The sequence below is a fragment of the Lacerta agilis genome, chromosome 4 (genome assembly GCF_009819535.1).
Source record: "Lacerta agilis isolate rLacAgi1 chromosome 4, rLacAgi1.pri, whole genome shotgun sequence".
Classification (NCBI taxonomy): Eukaryota; Metazoa; Chordata; class Lepidosauria; order Squamata; family Lacertidae; genus Lacerta; species Lacerta agilis.
This window is the reverse complement of record NC_046315.1, coordinates 80,120,223-80,133,551: the sequence shown is the minus strand read 5'-3', so window position 1 is coordinate 80,133,551 and position 13,329 is coordinate 80,120,223. Positions and strand designations below refer to the sequence as shown.

The 13,329-nt window shown below is 42.4% G+C and overlaps 1 protein-coding gene across 1 annotated transcript in view; it reads right to left on the bottom strand.

Moving 5' to 3' along the window:
- The window catches only part of FGF14 (fibroblast growth factor 14), a 282,538-nt gene that overhangs the window by 152,852 nt on the left and 116,357 nt on the right, over positions 1–13,329 (bottom strand). The window lies entirely within an intron of this gene.

Here is a 13,329-nt window from a genome sequence, read left to right as displayed (position 1 = left end):
CTGGTGCATTTAGTTGATACCTCAGGAGGAAAGGGAGGAGGCACCAAAAAATAAGTAGGAGAGAGAAACTCTAAGGTGTACTGAAAATATGCAATTTATTAACCAGGCCTAAAGTGCTTCAAGAAAACTCTTCCCTCAGGTGCATGGTGCTCTATATTCTAAATAACAGAGAGTAAACTCCTATTACACTGCTGCTTAGAATATAGAACACAGTGTCTCAGAGGGAATACTTTTCTCAAAATGCATTGGGCCTAATTAATACAGAATATATTTTCAGCACACCTTAGAAACTATCTCTCCTACTGTTTCTCTTTGTAACTCCCTCCAACCACGTGATTTATATATTCCCACACTCCTGGCATGCAATGAACCACAGGGCAGCAGCTGGCAGCTATGCCACTCTGACCTCCCAGAGGGTCCATTAAGTTCACTCATTTTTCTGGTTCAGCTACAAACCAAGGTGCTTGCTGAAGGTGCTTCCATCAGGCCAGGAGTTAGGAGAAGAAGTTCGGGGTCCCATACAAAGGAATGTGCAGGAGCTACCCCAAACACAGCAGGGTAGGCTTACTACATTTTGAGGTATGTGAAGTAATACCATCTAACAGCTCCTCCTCCAAGACTAGTAAGTCCCCAAATGACTAAACTTCACCACTGGCTGTCTGAATGGAAGCACTGACTCTGAGATGCAGTTGTTTTGAATGGAGCTTCACTTTAGTCCTTTGATGTTAAGTGACCAGAGGCTCATGGGGTTCATTTTGTCCTATTCTTGTATGACCACAATGTCCAGTACCTGTGTAGTGTAGAGCAATCCTCAGCTGTCCCTTTGAGACATCCTTTACTATCAATTTTCACTCACCATCTCTGGTCTTTCTCCCTCCTTATCTACTGCAAGAGCAATAACCACCTTTTTTCCACTGCAAGAAATGCCTTTACATTTGCTGGAGATAATTCTTTCAAAATCCAGAGCTATGCTTTAAGAGAGAGAGAGAGGCAGTTAGCTCAAGGGAATCTTCTGGCCTAGCTGAACAAATTATGGCATCAGTTTAATAGTTGTAACTTCAGACTGGTTCCTTCCCAATGATTAGGAGATTGATTCTTAAAGCTGAGGATGTTTCAGCTCCAAGCTTAGATGTACCTTTGTAATGATACCATCAAGCCTACCATCTAAATCAAACTCTTTGCAAGTGGTGAAGCACCAAGTGCCCCACAAACAAGAAAACTTTAACTGGGGAATCATAGTTTAGAAATCCTTTGTTTCCTTGAACTAGCATTCATTCGTCACACTAAGTCACTTAATATATATATATTGCTGTACAAGCACAAAGTTGTGCATCTTGTAATTAGAAATTTTGGTGCCTCAATCATGACATTTGGAATGTCTCTGTGTCACTGGTGCAGAAGAATGGTTTCTGCTTCTGTGTATTGCAGGCAAATCTGATCCCCCCCCCCACAAATCTGACTCCCCCCCTCAAATCTGATTAAATTCTCTTATTCATCACCATCTCTCGAACAAACAAGATATCCCTAAAGGTATAGAGTAAGTTTCTGTTAGTGCTATGTTACACAGATTATTATGCATCACTAACTGGATATCATTGCTTACATTATAAAGTTTGCATACCCATGACATCTGAAATACATTCACTTATTCACTGTTATATGAAAGAAATATGCTGAAAAGTGGTTCCCCCCCCTTCTCTCTGACAAATAGTTGCACTTGTAACTGTCATAAAAGTTAATGTAATGTGACTAACATCACCATATGACATATTCACAGCAGGAGTCATCAGCTTGGGACTTGATAAACAATGTGGGTTTCCAAGAGGGTGGGGGGAGGAAAGAAGAAACTTACTTCTGGTAGTATGCTTAATAAATCCAGTGTGATTTATTACTAAGTCAGGTATAATAAATAATAAAGAAATAGGTGCCACCAGCAAGCACACTTGCTTACTCTTGGTCCTGTTGACTTCTATCTTCATGTTTTGTTGTTGTTGTTCAGTCGTTCAGTCGTGTCCGACTCTTCGTGACCCCATGGACCAGAGTACGCCAGGCACGCCTATCCTTCACTGCCTCTCGCAGTTTGGCCAAACTCATGTTAGTAGCTTCAAGAACACTGTCCAACCATCTCATCCTCTGTCGTCCCCTTCTCCTTGTGCCCTCCATCTTTCCCAACATCAGGGTCTTTTCTAGGGATTCTTCTCTTCTCATGAGGTGGCCAAAGTACTGGAGCCTCAACTTCAGGATCTGTCCTTCTAGTGAGTACTCAGGGCTGATTTCTTTGAGAATGGATAGGTTTGATCTTCTTGCAGTCCACGGGACTCTCAAGAGTCTCCTCCAGCACCATAATTCAAAAGCATCAATTCTACGGCGATCAGCCTTCTTTATGGTCCAGCTCTCACTTCCGTACATTACTACTGGGAAAACCATAGCTTTAACTATACGGACTTTTGTCGGCAAGGTGATGTCTTTGCTTTTTAAGATGCTGTCTAGGTTTGTCATTGCTTTTTAATTCAAAATCTCACAACCACCTCCACTATGAAGTTCAGAGCCAAAAGAGGAAACGAATAATTAGCACTAACAAATCCAGACTAAACTAACATTTGCAGTCCTTGTCCCACTGAAGTCAAGGGCAGAAATCCCATTGTCATCCTATTGGCATCGTTCTAGCTCTTTCATGATTTAATACATAACGTCTATACAAGGGAGTAGCGGCAAGTTAGACTTATCTCACACCAAATGTTAATATGGTTGCTCATTTGACAAATGACAGCCAGATAACTTTTCTATGGGCAGCACTTCTGTGTCTGGGGTGCAGCATTTTCCGAGAATATAAGCTGCAATCTCTCATTTCTGGGGAAATGCAATTCTTCCCCAACCTACCAGGACCATTAGAGTTTGGAGAGTTGAATGGTACCTGCTTGAACAAATTCCTCATGTAGAAAGCTACTTTATACCAACATGTGTCCATCTAGCCCCATATTGTCCATTTTGCCAGTGCTGGAGAGTGCTGGAGAGCTCAGGTCCTGCACATGGGCACCTGGCTGCTCATTGTGAGAACAAAATCATGGATTAGATGGGCCATTGGCCAGATCCAGCAAGGTCTTATTAGGTTCTTATATTTTGAAGGGGTAAAATAGCACTAGTACCTAACCCAAGTGCAGAAAGTCTCCCTTGTCTCATCCATTATAAATGGATTAGATACATTGCCCTTCTGAATAAAATTAGAAGACCACCATAAAAACGCTATAGTGTGACAACATTCTGAACCAACCACCCAACTGACAGCAAAATTTTATTCATGTTTAATAATAAGAAGAAGTAAATTTTACTGCATTCAATGATGCTTTGCTTCCTAGATAGTGTGTTTAGGATTACAGATTTAGATTGAAACCCTATGCACCTTTACCTGGGAGTAAACCTCACTGAAACAGAACATAATTCCCAGTGAACACACACACACACACACCCCTTCATTATTTTAATGAATATACTCTGGATTATATACTCCCATAAATTAGTTCTTCTCCTTGAAAATCCCTTATTAAGTGAAATACTGGGAGTAAACGAGTAAAGCAAAATGATGCAAGATCATAGCTGATTAATAGCCTGGCAACCCAGGGACCCATTTCGTTTAATTGGTGTAAAGCTCTCAGTATTGTGCATTTTATAGATATTGAATTATTATTAATTTCTCCAAGATATCAATATGGTATAGAAATGTAACAAGAAGAATCAAGAAGCTCACAGGTCACTGCTAATAAATGCATCCTAAGGCAACACTTAAAAAAATCTTATTAATAATGGAGATTTCTGTTTAAGAAAGTATATTATTCCATTCTGTTCTCTTAAGTGTAAGTAACACACCTTAACATTTATTCCTCATCCATAGGAACATTGTTCACACCACAGTTTAAAAATACCACCCAATGAACTCCTGAAGCTTCCACAGAAACTCTGACATTTCCATGTTTTAATCAGATGTAACTCTGCTTAAATGCAAAGTATTTTAACAACATGTCAGAACAGTATTATCTATGCGCAGATAACATGTACTCCGGTTGAAAGGGTTTGGGTAATAAACTGGTTCATTAACAAACTAAAACTTTATTCAATTAATGAGCAAAGGCCAATTTTAGCCTGTGGAAATGAGACAAAGGGAGATTTTTAAAAAGCTGTCTCGATTCTGTTGTGGAAGGCAGGGGAAGAACATGTGGCCCATCAGATGTTGCTGGACTCTTAACTCCCATCAGCCCCAAGCACAATGGCCAATGGTCAGGGATGATGGGAACTGTAGTTCAACAATACATGGAGGGCCACAGATTCCCCACCACTAATGTAAGGGAAAAGAAAATGTTAAATGATGGACTTGTCTTTGAGCAATGCCAAATCATCCAGCCATATGATTTCCCACCCAAACAAGGGATTCTGAGGCAGTACAGTGCAAGGAAGGCTGTGTCAGAACCGGCAACTTTTTCATCTGCAGGTTCTGATGTTCAGCCCAAGCCTTTTAGGCATATTTCTTAAATTAACTCACAGTGCAGAATCACTTTGTTTCCCACTTTGACAGATTTGAGAACCTCTGTTTTATGGGTCTTTAAAAATGAAGACCCATTCCTGCTTGCATTTACTTGTGGGTTGTAGCACTGAACTCAAACTGATCTAAATTCACCAGTAAATTATTCCGCAGAAGCCCCACTGAAATAAACAGGAGCTGTACTTACGTGTACTTTCCTAGCTTCCATTAATTTCACTCAGACTCCGGAAATGCTGTCCCCATATCCCACCATTCTGATTGCCTATTTAGGATGAGGCACTTAAATCTTCCTTAACTTTGTATCCCTCCCCCTCCAATAATCTTACTATAGCAGGGAAAGGAAACCTGTGGCCCTCCAAAGGTTTTTGGACCACGACTCCCATCATCTGTTAGTTATGCCTAGGGATGGAGGAGAAATTGAATTCGTTATGCATTTAAAGCCAAATCTATCATATCCACACTTTCCAAAACAATAAGCAAACCATCCTTTGACTACACTTTTGATACAATCCTTTCAGTACACAGCTATCATTTGAAATTCGTACTTATCTGAAATTTGTGCTGCGGTTCTCGGACCGACGTTTGGAAAATGCCTATATTGTGAGAAAGTGTGCATAAAAATGAAAATAGCATATAGGAATGCATTGCATTAGGGGAAGTTGCTTGCAAAAAATGCGTACAGGAGTCAAAACTGCATTTAAAAATGAGTTCATTGGAAGAAATCTACACTAAAATGCTGGTGAGGATTGGCAAATTGCTGCAAAATGTGAAGAACTGAATTTAAGATTGGAAAAAAATAAAAAATAAAGAGAACTGAAATTGACAGATTCTTCTATCCCTAGTCATGTTGGCTGGGGCTGATGGGTACTAGAGCTGAACAACTGGGGAACCACCAGTTCTCGTGGAAGGAGTTTCTCACTCCGCCGAAGTTCTCCTATGATCAGGGCTGTCTTAGAGGGATCGGCCACCATGGTGCGGTGATCCCTTAGCTCCCCCGGCCTGCCACCTCTCTGACCGCCTCCCTCCCGCGCTGGCCGCCCCTCGGGAAGGGGGTAAGCTCGCGGGGGATGAGGGGCATGGCGCTGGAGCAGGCGCTCGCGCGCTGGCGGGCCAACAAGGGATGAGGGGCGGGTGGGCTGCAAGCCGGCCACCCTCGCCTCCCGGAGCCCCAGCTGGAGCGCTGGAAGGGTGCGCAAAGCCCCGCGCCACTCCAGCGCTCCAACTGGGGCTCCGGGAGGCGAGGGCGGCCGGCTTGCAGCCTGCCCGCCCGCCCACCCGTGGGGGCGGGTTGGGGAGGGAGAGCCCGGTATCCCAGCAGGCTCGCGGAGGTGCCCCTGGGGGGCACGATGCCCTGGTGCGCTGCGCCACCAGCCCCTATGGACGAGACGGCCCTGCCTATGATTCTTTGATCTGTGGATCTGTAAGTAGCAAATCAATCTGAACACCATGTCAGAGATGGTTCTGACACAGGATGTTTTCAACTTCAGTCTTGGTTTAAGTGCCAGAGCAAAATATTTTCTGCTATAAGCTTCCTTCCCAGCACAAGACTCCATCTCCCTTTACTGGCTTTAAGACACTAGGGGGAAAAAAGATATTTAAAACCCCAGGCCCCGTGGGCCACTGCTGGCTGCTCTGCAGATGTTGTGCTGTAGCACCTCTATTGACTAGCTTGCCTGCCCTTTGCTTCCATAGCCAAGAAATATACTTGGCTTCTTCTCCTATTCCTTTTCAGCCAATCACCCTTCTTCCCCACCCCAAAGCCATAGTTTATATCAGCAAGTGAAGTGTTCCTTTAATGCAGGCTTAAACCGAAAGCTTTATTATTATTATTATTATTATTATTATTATTATTATTATTATCAAAAAATGAAGTTGTTTTCATTGGCTTGCCTTCATCAAGGAGCACAGCAATGCGAAAGGACATAGAGACAGATTTCTCCATAGGCCAAGGATTTCTCCCTCTACAGTATACAAAGGATAAAATAAAGTACAAGCTGGCAGCAAGTCTGCAAATGTTTCTCGGAGAAAGATCTTGACGGCTCTTCTGCTTTGATGCTTAATACACACCACACTGATGTTATTCAATTACAGCTACTGCCATTGGTAATTGTATTGCTGTTGTTAATGGGAAAGGCTTCAGAATGGAAAGTTTCTCAGTTCTAAAGGACCCACCGCACGGAAAGTGTTTGGCGTGTAATAGGTTTCTCAAAAAGTAGGTACTTTAAAAAAAAATTAATAGAAATTATGAGCAGCAGCAACGGTTTCCCCTTGGCCTTTAAAAGGCATGTAGATACTGAAGAAAGTTAAAGATGCTACAGTAGATACATCATTTTTCAAGGCATGCCAGCTCATGTTTCGTTCCACTGTCATCTTTGATCAAACAGTTTTGACAGATTTTGAAAGCTTTACAAAAAAACAAACAAGCCCCCCCCCAACTGAGAATGGAGACACTAGTGTGAGGTAGTGGCTACCACTGGGAAGACCCAGGTTCACATTCTCAATCAGGCATGAAGCTCACGTGGGCTAGGCATTGTTTCTCAGTCCAGTTTTGTTGCAAGGATAACTATGCATAAGGAGGGATAACTATGCACAACATATTGACTGCCTTTGAGGAAAGGCAGGATATAAAATGTAATGAAACAGCTTAATGATGCAGTAGCCTAGACAGGCGGGACTTGTATCTCCAGCATTAGGCATTTTAATATTGATTACTACAGTAACATTTGCTTTTTTCTATCAAGAGGTGCATGTTCTGTATATCATCCCATTTGCTACCTGTTCTCTCCTACTTGTTGAATGCCTTCCTTTAAGTTTTTTTCTTCTTCTTTCAGGAACAAAAACCCTTCCTACTTCCTAGGATATCTGTTATTTTCACTTACTGGTCCATTATTATTATTATTGCAGCATAGCCAAAAATATTTCTGAAATGCTAAGTGTATTGCTTTAGTATATACTAGATGGTCAAAGCCCACGACAAGCTCTCACTGAAAGACCCACACAGGCAAGAAAATGACAGTCTTTAACTGGAGAAGTCTAATCAGACCTAAACCCTTAAAGATATCTGAGACTTAGAGCAATGGCCTCACTCTGTGACACTCATCAAATGTGTCATGTACTGAGTCAGTTCTTAATCTGCATCCCTGAACAACAACAACAACAACCCTGTAATATTCCATCTATTTTGGTTTAAGGAGTTGGAAGGCTGTACTTCATGTGACTTTTATTATCACACTCATGACTTAATGATGGCTGGGGGGGGGGACTGTGATAGGGAGAAAGTTTGCAGCACAACACTTTGTTCTGCTGAAGCTTTGATCTATGAACGGCTTCCATGAAGCAGCAAAATGCCAAGAAAAGAAATAATTTGTGGCCTTAGGGTGGCATTTGGGTACCTGAAAAAGATGCTCAAGCCTTTTCCTTCCACCTAGCCTCCAAAACTAGCAACTGTATCTTATCGAGATGCATAGCTGCTATGGTGCAAAGTGCATTACATTCAGGAATATTTTGTTTTATTTATTTATTGCCACTACCTTCTCTGGAGGATTGATGGGGTCTGACGTGATGTCCGGGTACCTCTGAACATTGAGGAGGCCCAGCACCCACCAAAAATGATCAGGGCCCACAGTACCTCAGTCCCCAGGAGCCTGTGCCCTTGGTGTGTATGAGTGATGTAGAACGAGGGAGGCATTCATGGTGAGTTCTGACACCTCTTTTTCTAGAAAAATAGCACTGAGTACAATCATAATCAGAACTCCTCCCACCTCCAGTGAAGCTACCCAAAGTGAACAAATCACATCTTGGGAGATCCAACCAAAATTAGAACCCCTTGCTTTCAAGTTTTTTTTTTTTTTTAAAAAAAACACCCAAATTCCTATCTGTTTTGCCCCACGAATCTCAGCCTGCTGCCTGCCAACCCTCACTTATTAACTTACAACCAGTCCATAGGATGGCCCTTGCTGTCAGCTTCCTCCCGCTTTGTCTCAGCTGGACAAATCAACTGAGAGGAGGAGGATATGGACAAAGCTTTAGTTGTCTCGGTCTGTCACTGGCCCTGGCATTGCCTGACTTCCACCTTACCAGTCCCAACGGGCACCATTCACTATTGGCTCTCAGAGTGCATTTTTGAGATGTTGCAGAAAGGTTATGGCACCTGGTCTTTTTTCAGTTAGGGATGCCATTAAAATAAACCTTGAGTCAGCCAGCCTAATTTGAAAGACTAAAAACAAAGCGGGGTGGGGGTGGGGGTGGGTATGAATTAGCACAAAAAGATTATTCCTTCATAGGACTAGCAACACCTATCGAAGTGCCTAATGTACTTTTCGATTCATAACTCTTGGATGAATCAACAAGTAACGGGGATAATTGGTCTGTGGATTAAAAGGAATGATATTAATTCAGTACCACAGCAGGGCTTCATAGCTGAAATGACAGTTCTGGCAAATGAACAGAAAACACAAGATATAATGTGATATTACTACATGATTAAAAGGGTAAAGGGGAAGCCATTATTTCTCCAATGGCCATGCTAACTTTAAATGGCCATACTTATTTGGTGATCTTAAAGGAGTATTATGCCCAACAAGGCTGCCTACATACTCTACATTTAACACACATTTGAAACACATTCTTGCCCTCAAAGAATTCTGAGCACTGTAGTTTACCCTTCACAGAGTTATAATTCCCTGCTACCCAGAATTCCTTGAGGTCAGAAATGCGCTTTGAATGTTCAAGGCTATAGGGTGTGTACAGCAGCAGTGTAGGAAGTTTTTTTGTGCACATCACTTGATTCTTCCATGGCAATTAAACAAGCAAACTGATCCCATTAAAAAGTATTTCAGAGGTAACATTGGTTGAAAGCTCTGCCTGCGGTGTTAGCTCCCATTCACACATAAAAATCATAAAGTCAAAACACACATGTGAACTACCCCTGCTGTAAACTTCATTGTTCAGAAATAACCCACAATATTTTAAAGGAGGAAGACTGTTACGGGTTGATTTTGATTAGACTCACACGTGAACAATTATACATAGCCTTAGCTTATTTTTGAGTCAAATAGTATCAAATACTTGTTGGATTGGTTTTTCCTTTCAAACAAACCCCTTCAGCTGGAGGGGCATTTTGAACTGACAATGTAAGGATACAATATTGGAGCGAGGCTTCTAGTTAGTGAGTAAGTAATTTAGCTAATATCTGTAATCCAAAACTACCTTCATTCTGAAAGTTGGGGTACACACATACTCTACCAGGCAATAGCATTGAATATGTTGTTGTTATAATAATAAAGTGCAATGTGTTGCACATTCAAACTCTTAAAAAAAAAAAAAATGTATGTTTCCAGAAATACCCTGTAAAACAATACTTAAGCTTTCCAAAAATAATTATTTATGTAGTAAGTAAAGCATTCACTTGAACAGTGTTCAGTGTTCAGCAAGAACATGAGACTACCTCCTGGCTATTGAGAAGGTGTGGTACTACTACTGCAACAGCATAACTGCTATAGTCCTCTCACCATCTTCCAGAAAAGTACAATGAAAGGTGTTTATCATGTACTAACAATAATTTTGATTCTTCAAGCACCAGCACTTATATAGCCAAAAGTGTGGCACTTGCATGCAGGAGGAATACTTTGTGATTTGCATAAGTACAAAAAAGCCCCAATCCTTTAGTAAGGGGATTTTTTTCATTAAATTTGCAAAAAGAATATGCCCAGTGGGCAAGGAATTATGACTGACTGTTGGGCAGTGAGGGCAAAATGGAAAACTGGGATGAGGATGGAATGGAAATATCTGGAATTCTGAACAGGAGCCATCCACACTACAGCATTTTCTCTTTCTTTCTTTCTTTCTTTCTTTTACAAAAAAAAAAAAACCAATTAGAAAGCATGCAATCTAAGTTAAGAAGAGGCAAAAAATAAAGTCATAAAATGATGGTTTTGTTTTGTGACAGCAGTATAAAAAAGGAAGAAGGGGGGAAAGCCCAATGCACTGCTCTGCAGAGTCTGTAATTTAACCTTTTGGATTCGATACACAGCCCTGTTTGAATGTTATTCTTCCAGTTTATGAAGTAATAACAACCCTTTCGGTAAAAATTACAGGCTAGAAGAATTCTTCAATACATACAGCCCCTTTCTCTGTTGTTCAGGAAATTTAAGGCGAAGTACACAAACAGCATTCCGCCCCCAACCCAGCCAACTCCCCCGATTCATAGAGCAGTGGTAAAGTGCATTTATATCTATTTAGCTATCCTCTAACTGCCACATGCCACTCAGGGCCGGATTTAGGTTTGCTGAGCTACTGAAGGTAATGGGTCCAGCTGTGGCTTTGTCAACAACAAAGAGTGGGGTCCTAAGCTATACAGTAGCTTGTTTAGCTTATACATAAATCCGGCACTGATGCCTCTTATTAAGGTTTGGGAGCAAGCATCAACAGACTCAATACAGTAAGTCCCACTGGATGCCACGTAATGCAAGATTATAACCTTAAACGCTGCATGAACGAAGTCACTTCAGGAACTGCTCACGATCACTAACACAGATTAACATTTCTACCATTTCTGGAACACGCATCTTTAATGACCTGGACTACGATACCTTACAGCTGTCACGCTTCTGACTCTCGCTAGGCTGCTGCCTTTGCTCACAAGGGATTGGGAAACAAGGCATACACTATTTTCTGCATGGCCAACAGCAGCATTTGGCAGAGTTGAACAAATCCCCAAAGGTGTGTGGGCCCCCACTTATCAGATGATATCAGCATTCTCACTTGACACCGGCCTCCCTTAAAAGATGGGTGAAAGCAACACTTTCAACTGCTCCAACCTCCCAAGGAAAACAAAACTGGGGGAGAGCTGGAAGAGGCGGGGGGAGATGAACACAATCCCTTGGTCCATGCACTCTGCTTCCCATCGTCCTTTGCTTTTTAAGGGGTGAATCTCAAGGCTGCCACAAACTTAGCATAGTTGTCCACCTAATTCAAATGTGTGGAGTTCTCAGACCCAAAATTAAATGGAGCTGTGAGAATCTGGATGGTTTAAGATACCCCAACCATCTAGTATTGGGTACCTACTGATTTATTATGGGTTTCGCAGCTGGAAAAGTATGGAAAAAGAGACAAGCTGTTTCACATTTGTGTCTTTTGGTAGTTGTCATCATTCCGCTCTGCCCCCCCCTTTTGCCCCCCCCCCAACTTCAGGATGTTGGTGTTTTTTTCCCTCTCTCAAAAAACAAAACAAAAATAAAGTTCAAACAATAGCAGTAGTAAATGTTGGTGCCATTCATGTGACCTACATTAGATCACTTTGGGGTCACATCCCACCTGCTAAAGTGCAATTATGTACATGTTTCTTCTTTGAACCTAGCAGATGAGCATGGCAGAAATGATAAACTCAGCTCTGTCCTCTCTGCCCCCCTTTCACAATCATGTCCAAAGCAGCCTGCATAAAATCAAAATACAAAATAAATAAAACGCAGCCTGAAAGATTAAATATGTGACAAAAATGCAGTAGTTAAAAAGACATAAATCAGGGCCTTTCAAAAGCCTACCTAAAGAAAATGCTCATCTAAAAACAGGCAGTGCAGAGGCCTGACACCAGGTGTTCCAACTCTAGTGAACTGGATGCACTTCGACCCCCCTCAATATTTGTTTTAAAGGGGCCAAGCCCCCTCAATATTCAGGCAACCCTGTGTGTATCATACACATGTGACATCATGTGTGTTGCGCTCTGCGCACCGCACACTGCAGGTCTCTCCTCCAGAGAGCTCGGCCTCCTGCACACACACATGGTAGTTCCCCCCAATCTTGGGGGCAACCCAGTGCCTATGCCTGCCTGACACACTTCTCTTGCGATGCTTTTCCAGTTCCTGGGTGCCATAACTGAAAAGGCCTTCTCCCAGGCACCCACCTTCCTTATATCAATCAGCTACTACTAGTTCCCTGTAGTAAGGGGGGTGGGGATGTTCCAAGGCAGGTTTATTTGAAGGGATGCAATTCCTGAGATGTTGTGGTCCCAAAGCATTTAAGGTTTTGAAGGTCAAAACCAGTGTCTTGAATTGAACCCTGGAAGAAAACTGGTAACCAAATGAAGTCAGTACTGTAGAGGATTGGTCTAATGTGACAGCCAGCTCCTGGAGCTACATTCTTGATGGTGTTTTCAGTCCATTGTCAATACTTCCTCTCTCTCTCTCTCTCTCTCTCTCTCTCTCAACATCAACTGGTAGTGGGCAAGGCAGAGCTTTCTCTGTGTATTACCGAAAAATGCCTCTAATGAGTACTTTGCCCAGTAAGGAGAATCTCTTTCCTTTTCATATTTATCCTGCTATTTGTTCTCTGTGGTCCTACCCACGTGCCACATTCCTATTAACAAATGTAGCCTAAGAATGGAGAAACAACTGACCCGTATTGTGTTGCTGTTTCTCCCCACCTCTGGTGAATGCTTTATATCCCCCCCCCACCCACCCAACCTTCTGCGCAATATCGTAATGTCCTCTTGGGAAATTCAGAGCACTTACAACCAGGCTCCAGAGAGCTGAGCAGCAGTAGGGAAATAAAAGGATTTATGAAAGGAGAGATTCCTTAGCATTCATTATCTCCTCACCACCACCACCACCCTGCTTGCCCTGCACCATCCATCCGACACAAAGCTAGGAAGCTTTAAAACTGTGAATGAACATTTACAACCAACTGCGAGAGTTCTGCTGCAGTGCTGAAACAGGAGGCAGTGAAGAAAGGGGGAGGGGGGGAGAGAGAGGATTTTGTTTTCAAAGCAAACAGCTGCCTCCTCTAGCAGAAGCAGCACC